Below are 18,641 nucleotides of genomic sequence, written 5' to 3' on the forward strand. Positions count from 1 at the left end.
GTGTTTCTGACCCAAACTCTAATCAGACATTTTCCATATTGGCCCCTCTCTGTACCTTCCACAGCCAATGTATTCGTCAGTGAGGACCCACTTATTATGTCATCCCTAGTCAAGGCCCACTCCAGTGCCTCAGTTCCCCCTGTCACTCCTTGTTGTTAGAAGAAACTTTCATTCCTTCACCCATGTTCACTCCTTCCACATTGGCTCTACAACCTGGCTCCTATTCTGCATTGTCCTGAGGACGACCTCGCTGGTGTATAGTCTCTACTTTTGCCTCTGATTCTGATTTCTGCTTTCTGGCTCCAGGCCATTTAAACATGGGAAGGAGGTGCTCTGCCCACATACTATGCCCGGAACCCACCAAAGCCTAATCGGACTCATCTGGCTTTAGTCCTTGTCTGGCCCCCTTCTGACATCAGAGTTTTAGATTCCCAGACTGGAGGACAAATACCAAAGCTGTGTCCAAGGATGGGTGCCAACACTGAGGAGCTTAGCCAGTCTAGTCATCATGCAAGGAGCCAGAGGCAAGTAACAAGATCCTGAGACAAGGTCAGGGAGCTGGGGAACATGAGAGTGGAGATCAGCAGGGAGGACACTGCAAATAGAAACTCCACCAGCTGGGTCCCATATTCACACCTTAGTGTTTTCTAATTAAATGCCTTTATGGTTTTTAAAAAGATTTTATTTATTTGAGAGAGACAGACAGACAGACAGACAGACAGAAATAGTGATCAAGAGAGCACTAGCAGGAAGGATAGGGAGAAGCAGGCTCCCTATGAAGCAGGGAGTCTGGATGTGAGGCTTGATCCTGGGACCCTGGGATCATGACCTAAGCTGAAGGAAGACACTTAGCTGACTGAGCCACCCAGGTGCCCCTAATTCCTAATTAAATGTCTTTAATCAAAGCCATGACTACACATCTTTTGTTTTGTTTTTTCCTACATGTGTTTTACAAAATCAATTGGTTTTATCATACCCTTTTTTTTTTAAACCAAGCTTTAAAAAAAAAAAAATCAGCAGTCCCCTCCTTGGTCCTTCCAGCAACCTTTTTCAACATTTTTACTGATTTTGTGTGTATGTATGTGTACCTCTTTCTTTAATGTATATCCTCACATATTAATAATTTGGTTATATGCTTATTCTTACAATTTTTCTAGACTAGTCTATCACTTTTCTGCTGTGAAATATGGGTAATTAGTTTGATTATGCTACTCCCTCCATACTTTCTTTTTCCTTACCCTCCCAATGTGTTTACATCCCAAATTTTGTTAAATCCATTCTTTAGTGTTACTGTGATGACATATAAATATTGTCATAGAAGCAGCAGAGCACAATGCTTGAGAGTAAGAATTCAGAGAGTAAGAATTCAGAGCCACCATTAGCTATGTGTACTAAGCTGAATAATGTCTCCCTTAAAGATGCCCACACCCTAATCTCTAGAATCTATGGATATGTTACCTTACATAGTAAAGGGGACTTTGTAGAAGTGACTAAGTTAAGGATTTTGAAGTGGAGAAATTGTCTTGGACTACCAGGTGGGCCCAAAGTAATCACCAGAGTTCTCTTAGGAGGGCAGGAAAATCAGTCTGAGAGAGAAGATGGAAGGACAGAAGCAGATGTCAGAGTGAGAGAAGATGCTGGGTTGCTTGCTTTGAAGATGGAGGAGGCCCACAAATCAAAGAATGTGGGTGACCTCTAGAAAGGCAAGGATGTATATTTTCCCTGAGAGCCTCCAGATGGATGCGGGTCTGCAGACAGACACCTTGACTTTAGCTCATTGAAACTTATTTTGGACTTCTGGCCTCCAGGACTGTAAGATCATAAGTTTGTGTTGTTTGGTGCATTTAAGTTTGTGGTATTTGTTGAAGTAACAAGAGGAAACTAATACACTGTGTGACCTCTTTGTGGAAGATTTCTTATCTACAAAATGCATTGCTGTGAGGATTAAATGAGTTAATAAGGGTAAAACATTTAGATCAGCACCTAGCATACAGTTATATTTGCTCTTATTTTTGTAGCTAATCCACCAAGAGTAGTATGACCATGTACCTCTTCTTTTGTCTTTTCCTGGTGCTTACAATTTCAAGGCTTCTGTGATTTATGCCTAACTCCCAGCTGTAAAATTGCCTGTCAACATGGCCATATATACAGGTAACATAATTATTACTCTGGGGATTCCCTTCATTCTTCTCTTTTGTTAGAACTGCTTTCCTTAATTCTGTGGCTTCCTCTTTCATTTTTTTTTTTTTTTTACCCCCAGCTTAACTGGGATAGAATTGTGTCCCTCTCTTTCTTGATTTACTTTCTAATTTTGATGGTACACATCCTCCAATAGCCCCTCATAAAGGATAACTGAGAGGTAAATTTGTTGAGAAGTTGATTGTGTGAAAATGTTTTTATTCCACCCTCACACTTAATTGATGGTATGGCTGGGTGTAGCTTCTAGTGCCATAGACCAAATGTCTGTGTCCCCCCCAAATTCTTGTTGATACTTAATCCCCAATGTGATGGTACTTGAAGGTGGGGCTTTTGGGAGGTCATGAGGAACAAGACCTCATGAATGAGATTAGTGCCATTATGAAGGAGGCCCTAGGGAGATACCTCACCCCTTCTACCCTGTGAGGTTATAGAGGAAAGACTGCCAGCTGTGAACCAGGAAGATGGCTTTCACCAGACACTGAATCTGCTGGTACCTTGATCTTGGACTTCCCAGCCATCAGAGCTGCAAACAATAGATTTCTGTTGTTTTTAAACCATCTGGGCCAGGTTAGAAACAGTTTCTCTTGAATTTTGAAGGTATTGCTCCATTGCTCTGTCTTCCTGTGTTACCTATGGGAAGTCTGAGTTTCTTATTCCTAATTTTATGTGTGACCTATTGCTCTCTGGAAACTTTCAGGATCATCTCCTTATCCTTACTGCTTTGAAAATGCTTTGACTTGAATTTGACCTTTTTAAAAAAAGATTTTATTTATTTACTCATGAGAGACACACAGAGAAAGGCAGAGACATACGCAGAGAGAGAAGCAGGCTCCTCTCAGGGAGCCCGATGTGGGACTCTATTCCAAGACCCTGGGATCGTGTCCTGAGCAGAAGGCAGATGCTCAACTACTGAGCCATCCAGGATGTCCCGAATTTGACTTGTAATAGAGAACCTGTCTCCATTCTTTACATTTGACTGATTATAATTTGTGATCCCCACCCTTCTTTCTTCTCTTGCCCCCATAGTGGGCAAAGCAATTAGCCCCGTGCTTCCTCCTTTGGGAAGTTCAAGCCATGCAAGCCACCAACCTGTACATGAAAACCCTTACCACAGTACTACTCTCTAACCACAATTAAAGTCAAAGTCAGTTGCCCTCCTGACTTTCTCAGGACATAGTCTGCCCTACGTGGGAGCCTGAGGCATAAAAGACCTCATTATATACACAACAAATCTCTTAATGCCCTCTTGGTACATGTGTGGCATCCATTAGTAATGACATCCAAATCCATTATCATCTGAAGAGGGACCACAACGAAGCTGCCCCACTAACGAGCTGAATGATTTGGGTAAATTACATAATCTTTTTTACTTCAGTATATCTGTTTATAAATGGGGATAATAACAGTACTCCTGTTGTTTTGAAGATTAAATGGGTTAATACATGTTAAGAACTTAAAACAGTGCGTAGCACATAGTGAAAATTTAACAAGTGTTCCTACTGATGTGAACCTTTTTAATTTAAAGTTTGGGGCACTTGAGTTCTTTCAATTAAAGGACTCAGGTTAATTCAGTTATGATACATATTTTTGGTATCATTTAATTCATATCCTTGCCTCTCTTCTCTACTTCTGGAACCTATCTCACACTTTGTCTCCTATTTTCCATCAAATTTACTTTTGTTTTGCCTTTAAAAAAAAAAAAAAGATTGTATTCATTTATTCATGAGAGACACAGAGAGGAGAGAGAGAGAGGCAGAGACACAGCCAGAGGGAGAAACAGGCTCCATGCAGAGAGCCCGATGTGGGACTCAATCCCGGGTCCCCAGGAGCAGCCCTAGGCCAAAGGTGGCGCTAAACCGGGGAGCCCTCCCGGGCTGCCTTTGTTTTGCTTTATGGGACATTTCCTCAACTTTATCTTCCAGCTTTATCTTCTGTGACCTTTATACTCATTCTCCTTTAAAAATAAATATTTTAAAGTAATCTCTACACCCGACATGGGGCTCAAATTTACAAGCCCAAGATCAAGAGTCATATGCTCTACTGACTGAGCTAGTCAGGTACCCCTCTGTTCTCCTCTTTAATTAATAGTAGATCCCTGGTTTTTAACTACCCAATTGGTCATCCAGACCTAGCAGAGTGAGAAATACTCTCTGAGCATCAAAGGATACTATCAACAGAGGGAAAAAAGGCAACCCACAGAATGGAAGAAAATGTTTACAAATCCTATATCTAATAAGGGATTAATATCCAGAGTATGTACAGAACTTCTAAAACTCAAAAACAATACTGTTAAAAATATGCAAAGGACTGGTATAGACATTTCTCCAACAAATCCGAAAAGCACATGAAAAGATGCTCAGCATTACCAATAATTAGGACAGTGCAAACCAAAAATAGAAGATACTACTTCACACTCCTTAGAATAAGTATTATAAAAAACAAAACAAAACCCAAACAAACCCCAAGCAGAAAATAACAAGTGTTGGTGAGGATGTGGAGAAATTGGAAGCCTTACGTACTGTTGGTGGGAATGTAAAATAGTATAGCTGCTGTGGGAAATAGTATGGAAGTTCCACAAGAACTTAAACCTAGAATTACCATATGATCCAGCAATTCTGCTTCTGAGTATAAACTCAAAAGAATTGAAATCAGGGACTTGAATAGATACTTGTACACCAGTGTTTATAGCAGCATTATTCACAAAAGTCAAATTTCATTGATGGATGAATGGATAAACAAAAGATGGTATGTATATACAATGGAATACTATTTAGCTTTAAAAGAGAGTGAGGGATCCCTGGGTGGCGCAGCAGTTTAGCGCCTGCCTTTGGCCCAGGGCACGATCCTGGAGACCTGGGATCGAATCCCACATCAGGCTCCCGGTGCATGGAGCCTGCTTCTCCCTGTGCCTGTGTCTCTGCCTCTCTCTCTCTCACTGTGTGCCCATCATAAATAAATAAAAATTTTAAAAAATAAAAAATAAAAAATAAAAGAGAGTGAAAGTTTGATATATGTTACAACATGGATGAACCTTAAAGATATTATGCCTAATGCAATAAGCCAGTCACAAAAGCACAAATATTATATGATTCTGCTTAAATGAGGTACCTATAATCATCAAATTCACAGAGACACAAAGTCAAATGGTGATTTCCAGAGGGCTACGGGAAGGGAAGATAGGAAGTTATTGTTTACTGAGTATAAAATTTCAGTTAGGATGATGAAAACATTCTGGAGATGGTTAGTAGTGCTGATTGCACAACAATGAATATACTTATGAACTGTACACTTAAAAATGGTAAAAAAAAATAGTGAAACTTATATCATGTGTATTTTACCACAATAAAAATTAGAGATATTCTTTGAAGATGAAGATTTATCATCCATGACAGAAACAGGATGTGCAGGAAGGATTGGTGGACTCCTCTTGTTTTCCTTTCTCCAACTGACACTATCCCCTATAACTTTGTGACTGGATATTTTTTACTACCTCTCGCTTGGGATGCCTATGTATTCTGCATACCACTATCAGATATCCACCTGGTTACCTCCCTCATTCATTGTCTTTTGGCTTCCATAGTTTCTGATAGGAAGTCTGCTGTAATTCTTATCTTCCCCCCCCAACACCCCCCCCCCCCCCGCAAATGTAACATACCTTTTTTCTCTGTCAACTTTTAAGATTTTCTCTTTGTCGTTGGTGATATCCAGTCATGAAGTTGCAAGACAGTGTCACTGGTAGGTAGGGAAACAATAGTAGCCCACCAGTACTTCCCCACATCATTGCTATTCTGTAGTATACCTACATCCTATAATAGTATTTCTGATTCTGCAAGAACACAATATGGACTTGAGGACCCTATTTTTCAAAGCTTTGAGATCCTGTAAGCACACTCTCACCAAATAGCTGAAGACAACTTTAGGAAAAGAAGCAATGGAGGGTGGGGAAGTTATTTTATAGTTGGATTTTTTTTTTCCTGAAGAAGGTAAGTACTTCTAGTAGGATCCACTTACATTATTTAACTGAGATCAAATTATTATTTTTTTACTTTTATTTGTTAAAATATTTTATTTATTTATTCATGAGAGACACAGAGAGAGGAAGAGACACAGGCAGAGGGAGAGGCAGGCCCCCTGCAGGGATGGATGTGGGACTCCATCTCAGGAGCCTGGGATCACAACCTGAGCCAAAGGCAGATGCTCAATTGCTGAGCCACCCAGGCGCCCCAACTGAGATCAAATTAAAACCAGAGCAAGCAATCCTAAAATTATACCTAATAACACAAATTGGAAATACATGAAGCAGTGTGACTAGTGATCCTGGTGTTACACGAAGCAGAGGCCCAGCTTAACAGTCTCTTTCCTGCTCTTCACATTATTCACATCTCTTTGCAACGCTGTTTCCTCAAAAAGATCTTAAACTCACCATTCTACCTAAAGCAGCCATTCCTTCAACCATTCTTTAATCCTTGCTTTATTTTTCTTTGTAGCCCTCAATCACAACTTGACATTTTATTATTTGTTGGGTACTTGTTCATTGTCACTCTCTTCCACTAGAAGGAAAGCACTTTTTCCATGTTCATTGTCTTATTCATATCATACACCTGGAGCCTAGATCCGAGCCTGCAATGTCATAGCATATGCTCAATAATATTTGTTGAATGAATGAATTTATTTATGTATCAACTTTGTTACATTATTTATATTAACTTTATTATATTATTTATATTTATATTAAATATGTAACATTTAATTATTGTTACTTAATCTGACTTTATTTCACTGCCCTTTTCATTTTTATCCACTCATCATGTAATCACTTATTAAACCTCTACTTTGTGTTATGTGTATAGGCAGCATGAGAGGTGGGGAGAGACAAAGACGTATAAAGACTTCCGTAAAGAAATCCTCGCTTCCTGAGGTATAAAATTTAAAGTCCCTAGCAAGCAAAAAAGGGACACCCTAAGTTTAAGGGGGAGATTTAAAAGCACTCAAGAATTTGGGTTTGTTTCTAGAAGTGTGAGACATCTCTCTGCTGCTTTCGACCCCCTCCAGGGAGCCCAGCTCCGCAGCTTCCCGAGGGTGAAGCGCAGCGCCAGCGCCAGCCTAGTTCTAAGGCTCCTCCCGGGGCCCTGGACAGTCGGGGAGATCCCGCTGGGGCCCGCCCCTGTGCCCCTCCCGGCTAGGTTGAATGGCGCAACCCGCTGGGAGGGGCCGCGGGCTCAGCCAATAGAAGGAAGCGCCAGCCGGAGCCCGTGTAAACAAACCGCGAGGTGCGGCGCCCTGGGTTCCTCCCCCACGTGGGGGCTGGACGCTTCCTCGGCTCTACGCCCATTCAAGACTAGCGTAGTGTCCTTTCAACCAATCAGAGCTGGTGTCTCCCGAAAGGAGGCGCTCCACCCTGAGAGAAAGAACGAAGGCGGCGAAAAGACAGATGTTAACACCAATCGGAAGCTGGAACTTCTGAAGGAGTGGGCGGGAACTGCCTCCCGTCTGGACCAATAAGCATCACACATGCCCTTCTAGGCGACTGAGCGGCATCATCTCCGGCCCAATAGGCGAGTGGGGCGGTGCCCAGCAACCAATGGCTTGGGTTCGGGGGCGGAGTAAGGAGCCAGTGTGCTGTAAGGGGTAACCTGGCGAGTGGCGAGCGGCGCTTCTCCCGTGCTGTGGCTCACGCTTTGGTACTGGAGGCCGAGACTCTTCTGGCGACGGCGACCTCTGCGGCGACGGCTGAGGCTCTCGGAGGAGGGGCAGAGTACGATCTGGAGGAAGGGCTTCTGATCAGCCCAGGTGGGCTTGGGCAGCCGGGCTGCCAGGGAGGGGGACCCACGGGAAGCGTCTGTCTCCGGGCTCTGGGGGCGCCCTGCGCCTCCCTTTCCTCCGCAGCCGTCGGGGCTGTGAGGGGCGACGCGCGCCCGTCCGGGCTCCTGTGGGGAGGGTCCCAGGTCGTGGCCGTCGGAGAGAAGGGGCGTCCGCTGGGGTTACCCTCTGCCTCTCGCGGGCGTGAGGGGGTCTTAGCCCCGTTCTCCCCTCCCTCGCCCCGCAGTTTCCCGGAGCCCCCTCAGCCTCCTCCGGACTGACCCCTCCGGCTTGCGAGTCCCCTCACTACCCCGGTGCCACACGGCGAGGCAAACTGACGGGCGCCGCCTCCCGCGGTCCCCCTCCCGGCGGCGAGGCGGAGGAGGTGCGCGTTTTCACCCCTCCCCCACTCGCGGGCCCCGGTGCGTTACTTGCTTTGCGTCTACTCCCTCCTCCTCCCCACTTTACTCCGGCTTTGGTTCTTGAAACCTAATTTGAGTTAGGAACCCAGGCCACTTCTCTGCCGCCTTCTGTTCTGCGAGTGAGTCCCTCGCCCCTCCCACCCCCTAAATTTCATCCACATCGCTCATGAAAACTAACATTTTCCACTTGCTCGGTCCAAGCAGCTGGAAGGTGAACGCCAGAGACGCGGAATACTCAGTACAGGGAGCTTTGCAAGATTGGGAACTTTAACCGGTTTCGTTAATGGTGAACTATTCTCGCCTTCCTTAAAAATGGTATTTGGTCGTAATATCCTCTGCGAAATCTTTGTCCCGGTAGTTGTTTGGGTGATAGTTTCTGAAAATGGACGTGAGAAGGGTTTACTGGCCACAAGCAATTTAAAATGTATTGTTATTTTAAGTAGGCAGTTTTCGTTATTCCTCCTTTCTTTCTTTTTTCATTGTACCTTAAAAAGCTTAACTGGAGTAGCAGAGAGTTTCCAATGTAAGGGCCTGTCCACCTTACTTTATCATAAAATATATGACATATTTTAGCTGTGTAGCACCATGTGATTTGATCACACCCAGACTATGGATAATACGGCATTAAAACTACTTAAAAACAATATTCTCTTTCCCCCATTCACAGAGGATTTGTATTCACATTTATAGTATATCAGTCTGTGTTTTAATGATGTTGGTTCTAGCCACATAATGATGTCAGTTCTAGATAATCGTGCAAACTGTGTTGTGCCTAAATAAAATTATGCCAAGAAATTTATGGGGAAAAGTAGCTTATCACTTTAGAGTTTTGAAAATGTTAATTTAGGGATCCCTGGGTGGCGCAGCGGTTTAGCGCCTGCCTTTGGCCCAGGGCACGATCCTGGAGACCCGGGATCGAATCCCACGTCGGGCTCCTGGTGCATGGAGCCTGCTTCTCCCTCTGCCTGTGTCTCTGCCTCTCTCTCTCTCTCTCTCTCTCTCTCTCTCTCTTTGTGACTATCATAAATAAATAAAAATAAAAAAATAAAAAAGAAAATGTTAATTTAGATATTGGACAGTAAGGGTTTTATTTTGAGGAAATAGAAGTATTGGATTAAGTGTGATGGGCCCCTTAGGCTATGTGTGTATGAGAGTGTGCAGGAGAAAATACACGTGTACAAAACTTTGTAGGTTCTAAAAGTAGTTTCACGAATTCATATAAATTGTAATTATTTTTCTCAGTACACAGAGGTGAAATGTAAGCAATGAGTTTGATATGTAAAGTGTGTTTTGGCCAGAATTTAGCAAGTTTTTGTAAAAAAAAGTCTTACTGTTTTATCTTATTTGTAATACATGTGTATTTTTCCTTGTATTTTGCTATGGTAAGACTGTACCTTGTATATAGAGAAATAAGTCTAGTAGAGTGAATTAAGAGGAATCTTTACTCTGAGGAGGCAACGTTGCATTAATAGACCATATGTTTGAGCCCTGTTAATAAATCACATGAAAAAGAGGAAGCTCTTAAAGCTATTCTAAAAAATGCCCAGGTATTGAGAACAATAAAGAGTATTAATTACAGAATTATTAGCAGTCATCAAAGAAAAGTTCTGGAAAAACTGCAAATCTATGAGTTAGTTGCTATTATAAGTTGGCATAAGGCTGTGGTTGAAAAACCAAAGGTATTTTTTTTACAGTCTTTTCAGGTGTATTGGTGCTTAGTAATAACTCATTTGCAGATTTAAAAGATTGTAACTATGATTTCTTCCTAGAGATCTTGTCTTTAAGGAACTAACAGTTTAAAGAGAGGGGCCTGTAAACCAAAAATTAAATGCAGAGGGAGAGGTTCTGCAGTGCAGGGTGTATGTAGGGCACCGACAGGCAGTGTGACCCCATGTTCCCGCCATTTCCTAAACCTGTCTGTTTGTTTTACACACTTGGGTCTCTCTCTGTACTGTTTCTCTCTTCTTGAAAGCCTTTTCCACACCTTATATGCTTAGTGAGATTCTATTTCAAAATCTCCTGAAGCTTGACACTGGCCTGCACTCCATCCAAATAATTGTTTTCTATATCTTTCCGTTATTTCATTATAAATAATTATCTTTAATTCTCATTATTTGCAGTAATTTTGGTCTATAAAGCCACCTAGAGCACTAAATTAGCAAATACTGAACCAATGCTCCTAGGGAAAATATGTACATGTATATATCTTACGTAGGTTATAATCTTATATAAATACAGTTCATCCTGGTAAATTTTATTTTCTTTATTTCAAAAGAGAAAATGAGGTTCAGAAGTGTTAAGTGATTTCTCTGAGCCCACCTTCGAACAAGTGCCTGAGTTAGGATTCAAACTCTGACTGGCCCCTAAGCCAGAGCTTCTTGTGCTATACTCCACTGCCCCCTGCCATCCGTGTCTTTTAGTCATCCTTGTATGAGACTGGAAACACAAATGCAGAGCACTACCTTGTTCTACCTTAGCTGGGAATCTGTTTGAGGGGTGACTCCACTTTTGCACCTTGTGCATGTCTGTGGACGACAGAGAAAGCAACCGTGAGGGTTGGTTTTGTGGTTACAAAGATATTTTAGCAAGTAGGAGAATTCACAAATACAGGATCCATAAAAAAGTGAGGATCAGCTGTACTTGTAAATGACCTCTGGTGTCTATTTCATGATAGCCCTTTTTGCAGCCCACTGTAGAATGTTCTTTTAGCTTCTTTGAGAATTTGTTCACTTATTCAACAAATATTTATTAAGCACTTACTTAACCAAGGCTTTATTTTAGACTCTGGTGAACAAATAGATTAAGCTCTTGTCCTTCCTGATATTATATTTGAGAAAAAGAAACAGTTAACAGCTCAGGGGAGAGGTCCAGGTTGGAATGATAAATTGACCAAAGTAAAACCTGGTGTGCCCCCTCCCACTTCACATCCCCTAGCATATTGACTTTTAGGACATTTCTGTTTAACTCTGTGCTTAAACTCTTCCTTTTAAGCCTCTCTCCGTTAACCTGACTCATAGGAATGTTTTCCAGGTGCATAGAACTTTGAGACAGCATTCCAAGCAGGGATCAGCAGGTGCAAAGGCACAGAGACATAAACAAACAAAAATCACCTAAGGAAAAAACTGTGAATAGGCTTGGCGAGAGGGCTTGCCACAACTGAGTTAACTCTGACCACTGCTGTTCCATAGTGGATGCAAGTTTTAGGGAGAAAGCATAATGTTCTCAAGCTGATGGCAAGGTATCACTAACAGTTCAGAAATACAAGAATTGAATTCTGGGGAACTGTTATAACGTAGTGACTTTGTTTACTTCTTCATTGTGAGGCTCATATGTGCCCTCCACTGTTTCAAGGTGCTGAAAATATAATCCAACTTACTCTCAAAGAGCTCACCATCTAGCAAGGAGACAGATGGATGAACTGATTTATCCTGTGTTAAGTGAGATAATAGAGTTATAACTAAATGCTGGTTTTATAGAAAACCAGGAAAAAAGGAATAGTTAGTAATATAGAGAGCACTGGGTGAGATAATGAGATAATATTTGAGCAAGGCTTTGGTGTGTAAAGAGGTAGGAGTTCACTAGACTGAACATAGGAACTTCTAAAAGAATTAGTATTTTTGTGTTAGGAAAAATTTAAGAACTATCTATTTTTACTGTATCTATTGTGGGTGTTCAGTTAATAATTACTTTTATCCAGGCAGTTAGTCTAAACATATGATGCAAATAGTTAGGCTGTAGTAGAAGAATTTTGTGTCAAAATAAGCTGGGTTAAACAAAGGTTTCTATGATGTAAGACTTCTCTAGAGCCTTTATTATATTAATGTTTACTGTGATTTGTGGATCTCCAGAAGGGGTGCATTGTATTTAACCATGACTTTTCCTTTCCACCCCTCTGCAATACATCTAATTATCTTTTGGAACAGGATTATATGAGACATAGTTTAAGGAATGATGAATTAAATATACTTTGGAGCACCTGGGTGGCTCAATCTGTTAGGCATCCAATTTTTGATATCAGCTCAGGTCATGATCTCAGGATTGTGAAATTGAGCTCTGCATCAGGCTCCTTGCTGGGCGTGGAGCCTGCTTAAGATTTTCTCTCTCCCTCTCTCTCTCTGCTCCTCTTTATTTTTTATTTTTTTAATTTATTTTTTATTGGTGTTCAGTTTGCCAACATATAGAATAACACCCAGTGCTCATCCCATCAAGTGCCCCCCTCAGTGCCGGTCACCCAGTCACCCCCACCCCCCGCCCACCTCCCTTTCTACCACCCCTTGTTCGTTTCCCAGAGTTAGGAGTCTCTCATGTTCTGTCTCCTTTTCTGATATTTCCCACTCATTTTTTTCTCCTTTTCCCTTTATTCCCTTTCACTATTTTTTATATTCCCCAAATGAATGAGACCATATAATGTTTGTCCTTCTCTGATTGACTTATTTCACTCAGCATAATACCCTCCAGTTCCATCCACGTCGAAGCAAATGGTGGGTATTCGTCGTTTCTAATGGCTGAGTAATATTCCATTGTTTACATAGACCACAGCTTCTTTATCCATTCATCTTTTGATGGACACCGAGGCTCCTTCCACAGTTTGGCCATTGTGGACATTGCTGCTAGAAACATCGGGGTGCAGGTGTCCTGGCATTTCACTGCATCTGTATCTTTGGGGTAAATCCCCAGCAGTGCAATTGCTGGGTCATAGGGCAAATCTATTTTTAACTCTTTGAGGAACCTCCACACAGTTTTCCAGAGTGGCTGCACCAGTTCACAATTCCACCGACAGTGCAAGAGGGTTCCCCTTTCTCCACATCCTCTCCAACATTTGTGGTTTCCTGCCTTGTTGATTTTCCCCATTCTCCCTGGGGTGAGGTGGTATCTCTTTGTGGTTTTGATTTGTATTTCCCTGATGGCAAGTGATGCGGAACATTTTCTCATGTGCTTGTTGGCCGTGTCTGTGTCTTCCTCTGTGAGATTTCTGTTCATGTCTTTTGCCCATTTCATGATTGGATTGTTTGTTTCTTTGCTGTTGAGTTTAAGAAGTTCTTTATAGATCTTGGATACTAGCCCTTTATCTGATAGGTCATTTGCAAATATCTTCTCCCATTCTGTAGGTTGTCTTTTAGTTTTGTTGACTGTTTCCTTTGCTTTGCAAAAGCTTCTTATCTTGATGAAGTCCCAATAGTTCATTTTTGCTTTTGTTTCTCTTGCTTTCATGGATGTATCTTGCAAGAAGTTACTGTGGCCAAGTTCAAAAAGGGTGTTGCCTGTGTTCTCCTCTAGGATTTTGATGGAATCTTGTCTCACATTTAGATCTTTCATCCATTTTGAGTTTATATTTGTGTATGGTGTAAGAGAATGGTCTAGTTTCATTCTTCTGCATGTGGATGTCCAATTTTCCCAGCACCATTTATCTGCTCCTCTTTAAACAAATATACCTTAACAAACCAAGGTTTATCAGTGGTCTCCATATGTGTTATAAAATAACCTGTATAATTTTATAGGAAAGGAGAGACACTGGAGAGAAAGAATATACTCTAGTTAACTTATTACCATCTTGGTCTATAAGTCCCAAACCTAAAAAAATATATTTTATAATTACTCCCTTGAAAATATGGCTTATTCAGAGACAAAGGTTGTTTTGAGAGTGAGAATCTTCTAACTTTAGAGGATATTGCTTTTATTATACATTCATTTTGGGTCATATTAGACATTAACTTTGCCAGTTAGGTGATTTTTGTAGAAGCACCCACACCCTCTCCTAACTCTGGAGTTTTGGGAGTTGTATGCTAGCATTCTCCCTTTAAGAAGATCTGATTATATGAGCTTTAAGGACTGAGGCCTTATACTGTATAATTTTCATTCATCCATCAAATTCTAATTATGTAACTAACTCCGAAAGTATTATTAAAGTTAAGGAAGCAACAGTTATGGTTTTGGTAGTGCACTGATTTTGCAGCAGAAGATCTAGGTTTGAAATTTGTCTCTGCCAGGCTTACTATTTGAATGACCTTGAGCACAACTGCCTAACCATCTGTTTCCCTTTCCATTTTGATAGAATGAAAATACATAGGGTTAGTATAGAATTAAATGATGCACATAAACATACTTTAGGAACTCTGAAGCACTCACTGTATAAATATAAGACAGACCAAAGAAATATATCCAGCTCAATTTGAATTAACATTTTATTTATAGCTTTTAATTTTATATTACAGAAATAGTATATTACTTTTATAAAATTAAAAAGCATTGATAGGCAAAAAAGGGGGGGGGGCTACAAAGCATTCCATAGATCCACCAAACTAAGGCAGTGGTTCACATTTTGATGGGTATATTTTATACTTTTTATGTACATTCATCATTTTTTATGGAAATGGGTTCATCTGCGTGTTTTAGTCATTTTATTTTTATGAGATGAATCCCCTAAGAGTACAATTGCTTGATTTAGTGGAATCATTCCATCTTTTGCTACATAATGCTGTATATAATGAGAACTAGAAAAGGGGTAACTTCTGAGCCTGATGAATGTGTTCGTGAACTTGTAATCATCTAGTATCTTGAACCATTCCAGAAGCTTCATCAAAGGCACACTCAGAAATGAATTTGATGTATGCATGTGGTTATGCTTGGCATTATTGTTTCTAATAGCATGATAGGGATGACCCTGGTGTTTGTCAGCAGGGAACTTGTTAAGTAAATTGTGCAAGCAAACCATGGAATATTGGATAGTTGTAAAAAAGGGGGCACAATAAATAAATAAATAAATAAATAAATAGGGGGCACAGCACGCAGCCATCTATTTAGTAGGTTACTTTTTGTGCTGAGAGAGAAAGAAGGGTGGAATAAGAATATACATTTATTTATATTTGCTTATAGTTACAAAAAGAAATTCTGAAATGATAATATAAGATACCAATGGAAGAAATAGGAGTGGAGATAGGATTTCACCATATGCCTTTATATATATTTAAAACATTTTTCAAATCATGAGTTTGTGTTACATTTTCAAGAAATATGTGAATGGGGAGACCTAGGTGGCTCAGTGGATGAGCATCTGTCTTCGGCTCAGGGCGTGATCCTGGGGTGCTGGGATGAGTCCCTAGTCTCCCCGCAGGGGGCCACTTCTCTGTCTCTGTGTCTCTCATGAATAAGTAAATAAAATCTTTAAAAAATATATGAATACATGAATTGAAGTAGGGTTTTAAGGAAGAAGAAAGGGTCTGAGGAGCTGCCCATCTTTTGATGTCAGGTGAATACATAACAACAGTAGCAAAGATTGGAAGAGTGGCCCCTGCAAGGGTTTGGCAGGGCTTTTTTTCCTTTTTACTCAATTTTGTATGTTTAAAAAATACTTTGAACACAGCGAAACAACCGAAAACAACATTTCCAAATGATCGCCCCATGGCTTCAGTAGCTGCTTTCTTTTTCATGTTCACTTGTAGTATTTTTTAGTGAGTACATATTATTTTCAATTGTAATCACACTTTTCATATTTTTTAACTTACCTAATTATGTTTTTTCTGTGTTGCTATTGGAGGACCTTTAAAAATAATGAAGATAGGGCAGTTTGTCACTGCACATCTTAGAAGTGAGCTGATGAACCTCAAGAGGCAGTAATTCCAGCCCTGTAGTCTGCATGTGATGTACATACATGAGGAAAATAAGAAAGAGAATTAAATATGTATACATGAAAACATTTCTCCCTAATTATAAAAGAAGCCACATTCTTCTTTATAATAATTAGAAAATAAAATATAAAGAAAAATCTGTAATTTTGCTACCCAAAACATTCTGGTTTTTTGCTTTTTAGACTTTTTTTATATATAGAAACATTTTTTTTGACGCATTAATATTGTAATTTAATGGCGTTTATCAGTTTAACAGTATGATCCTAACAGTTCAAGATTTAGAGACAGTGAAACCAGCTTCCCTAAGTTTCACTATGCCACTTACTAGCTGTGTGGGCATCTTATTTAAACTGATTTTGTTTCTGACTGTAAAATAATACCCATTTAATAAGGTAGCACCTATAAAATGATAGAAAAAATACAGAAATATTTAACACATAAAGTAAAAAGTTCACTACTTAAAAGTTTTTTTTTTACTTCTCATTTTACTTTATTTTATTATTTTATTTTTTTATATATATTTTTTGTATAGAAACATTTTTAAAGGTAGAATCATAATATATGTATCCTGGGAACTGCTGAGATACTCGTTTAGGTTTTTTTTTCCCTTTTACCTGTTAATATAAAAAAATACATTTTATATTTCACAATTTCAGACTATCCTTGCATTTCTGGGCTGAACTTTGGTGATCAGTGTTATGGTTTTATTTTTAAATAAGTTGCTTGACTTTTTTGCTCATGTCTTATTTGAAAGTGTATATCTATAGCATGGAAATTGGTCTGTGGTTTATCTTTGGTGCTATTTTTGTTCCGTTTAGTGTATTGAGCTACTTGTAAACTAATCATTAGGAGGCTGTCTTGTGCTCTGAAACAGTTGCATGGGAACTATCTGCTTTTTGAAAGGTGGTGCTTCCTGAACTGGAGGCTGGTCTTGCCCTCCTTTAAAATGCAATAATACTAGGGGAAGTAAAGTTTTAACATAGTGATTTTAGTATAAACATGAGTAGAACAATATGTAATTGCTTTTGTTTGATGGTGGTGTTCTTGGTGTCTTTTTATTACCTAGGCAAGTGCTGAGGGTTTACACATCCTTTGTTTCAGCATTGAACAGATGTGACTGTTTTGTTCTGCAGCCTTGCAGATACACAAAATGGGCCTCCCAGGGCTCTGTTTTATCCCCACCAAAGCAAAAAGTAGTGCAGTGAAACTTTGCCTAGCTAGAACTTTTAAATAATAGAGTGTTCTGATTTAATTATGTTAACTTGGAAGTATAAAGGTGAAAAGAAATCTCTAATTCCCTATTGAATACAGTTCTGAGATGTAGAAAATAATTCCACTTTTCTTCTCTAATAAGCTTGATATATTCAGACCTAGTTGATGTTTTATTATACAATTCCTGAAGTGTCCGAAGCTTACATTATGAAGGTTCTTTTTTGGAACTTTAGATGTAAGAAGATATAAATGGTATCATGTGAAATCAAGCTAGAAGGGAACTGATGCTTGTTAAGTGTACATTTTTTACTAAATCTCAGAACGCAGCTTGTTTTCTTATTTAGCTCACAAAAATAAAACACATTGGATTGAGGATAGGAGTTTTAAGGAGATTGTCTTTTAATTGGATGTCTTTATTTCATATGAAGATAGAATATACAGCACCCCTGGCTTTGGACCAACAGAAGGAATCACATTTTTTTCCTTATTGTTTATCAGTGGTTCTCAAAGTTGAGTGTTTCTGAATCAGCTGGAGGGCTTATTATGACACAGATTGCTGGGCCCCACCTAGAGTTTCTGATTCAATAGGTCTGGGGTGGGACTGTGAATTTGCATTTCTAGCAAGTTCCCAAGTAATGAGGATGCTGCTGGGCCTGGGAATAAATTTCGGGAACCACTGCTATATATTAATTAAATACTAGAATTCTGGCTTTAGAAGAAGGCTGAATTTGGTCTAGGAGGATAGGAAGTAAACCGGTTATGGAGCAAATCATGAAAGATTTACCTCCTTTGCTGCCAGCATGGTGTTGAATTCAGGTAATCAGCAATACACAGTGACATAAACAATTCTTGTTTCATAATTGGAAGTCAAATCAAATGAGAGAAGCTGTTTCATCTGCAAAGCTTAGAGGTGAAGGGATTCTGTTGAAATAGGATTTAGTGATTAACCCCATGAGAATAGGAGTTATTTATATGTCCTTTTTGTCTCCCCTGTCACTGGCCATTTAACCTTGCTCTAGAAGGTTCCACTAATTTTTTTAGTTGGGACAGGTTTTTGTTTTTGTTTTAAGATTTTATTTATTTATTTATGAGAGACAGAGAGAGGCAGAAACATAGGCAGAGAGAGAAGCATGCTCCCTGTGGGGAGCCCGATGCAGGACTCTATCCCAGGACCCCAGGATCACGCTGAGCCGAAGGCAGATGCTCAACCACTGAGCCACCTAGGCGTCCCTGGGACAGATGTTTGAATGCTTATTGAAAGTTTTGTTGTTTTAAAAGGTATTAGCTATGTGTATTCTTAAGATTTTTTAAAAACAGTAACAAGAGAATAAGATAATTTTTTTTGCCAAAAAAGGAAATTTTTGGAATTAATTTTTATCTTATT

The 18,641-nt window shown here is 39.9% G+C and overlaps 1 non-coding gene across 1 annotated transcript; it reads left to right on the forward strand.

Moving 5' to 3' along the window:
* Positions 1 to 7,841: 7,841 nt before the first annotated feature.
* MIR8842 (microRNA mir-8842) lies at positions 7,842 to 7,942 on the forward strand. Its single transcript, NR_128788.1, is given in 1 exon segment — positions 7,842 to 7,942. It is a non-coding gene; the product is annotated as a microRNA mir-8842 (primary transcript).
* Positions 7,943 to 18,641: the final 10,699 nt, after the last annotated feature.

The sequence above is a fragment of the Canis lupus genome, chromosome 17, assembly GCF_011100685.1.
Source record: "Canis lupus familiaris isolate Mischka breed German Shepherd chromosome 17, alternate assembly UU_Cfam_GSD_1.0, whole genome shotgun sequence".
NCBI lineage: Eukaryota > Metazoa > Chordata > Mammalia > Carnivora > Canidae > Canis > Canis lupus.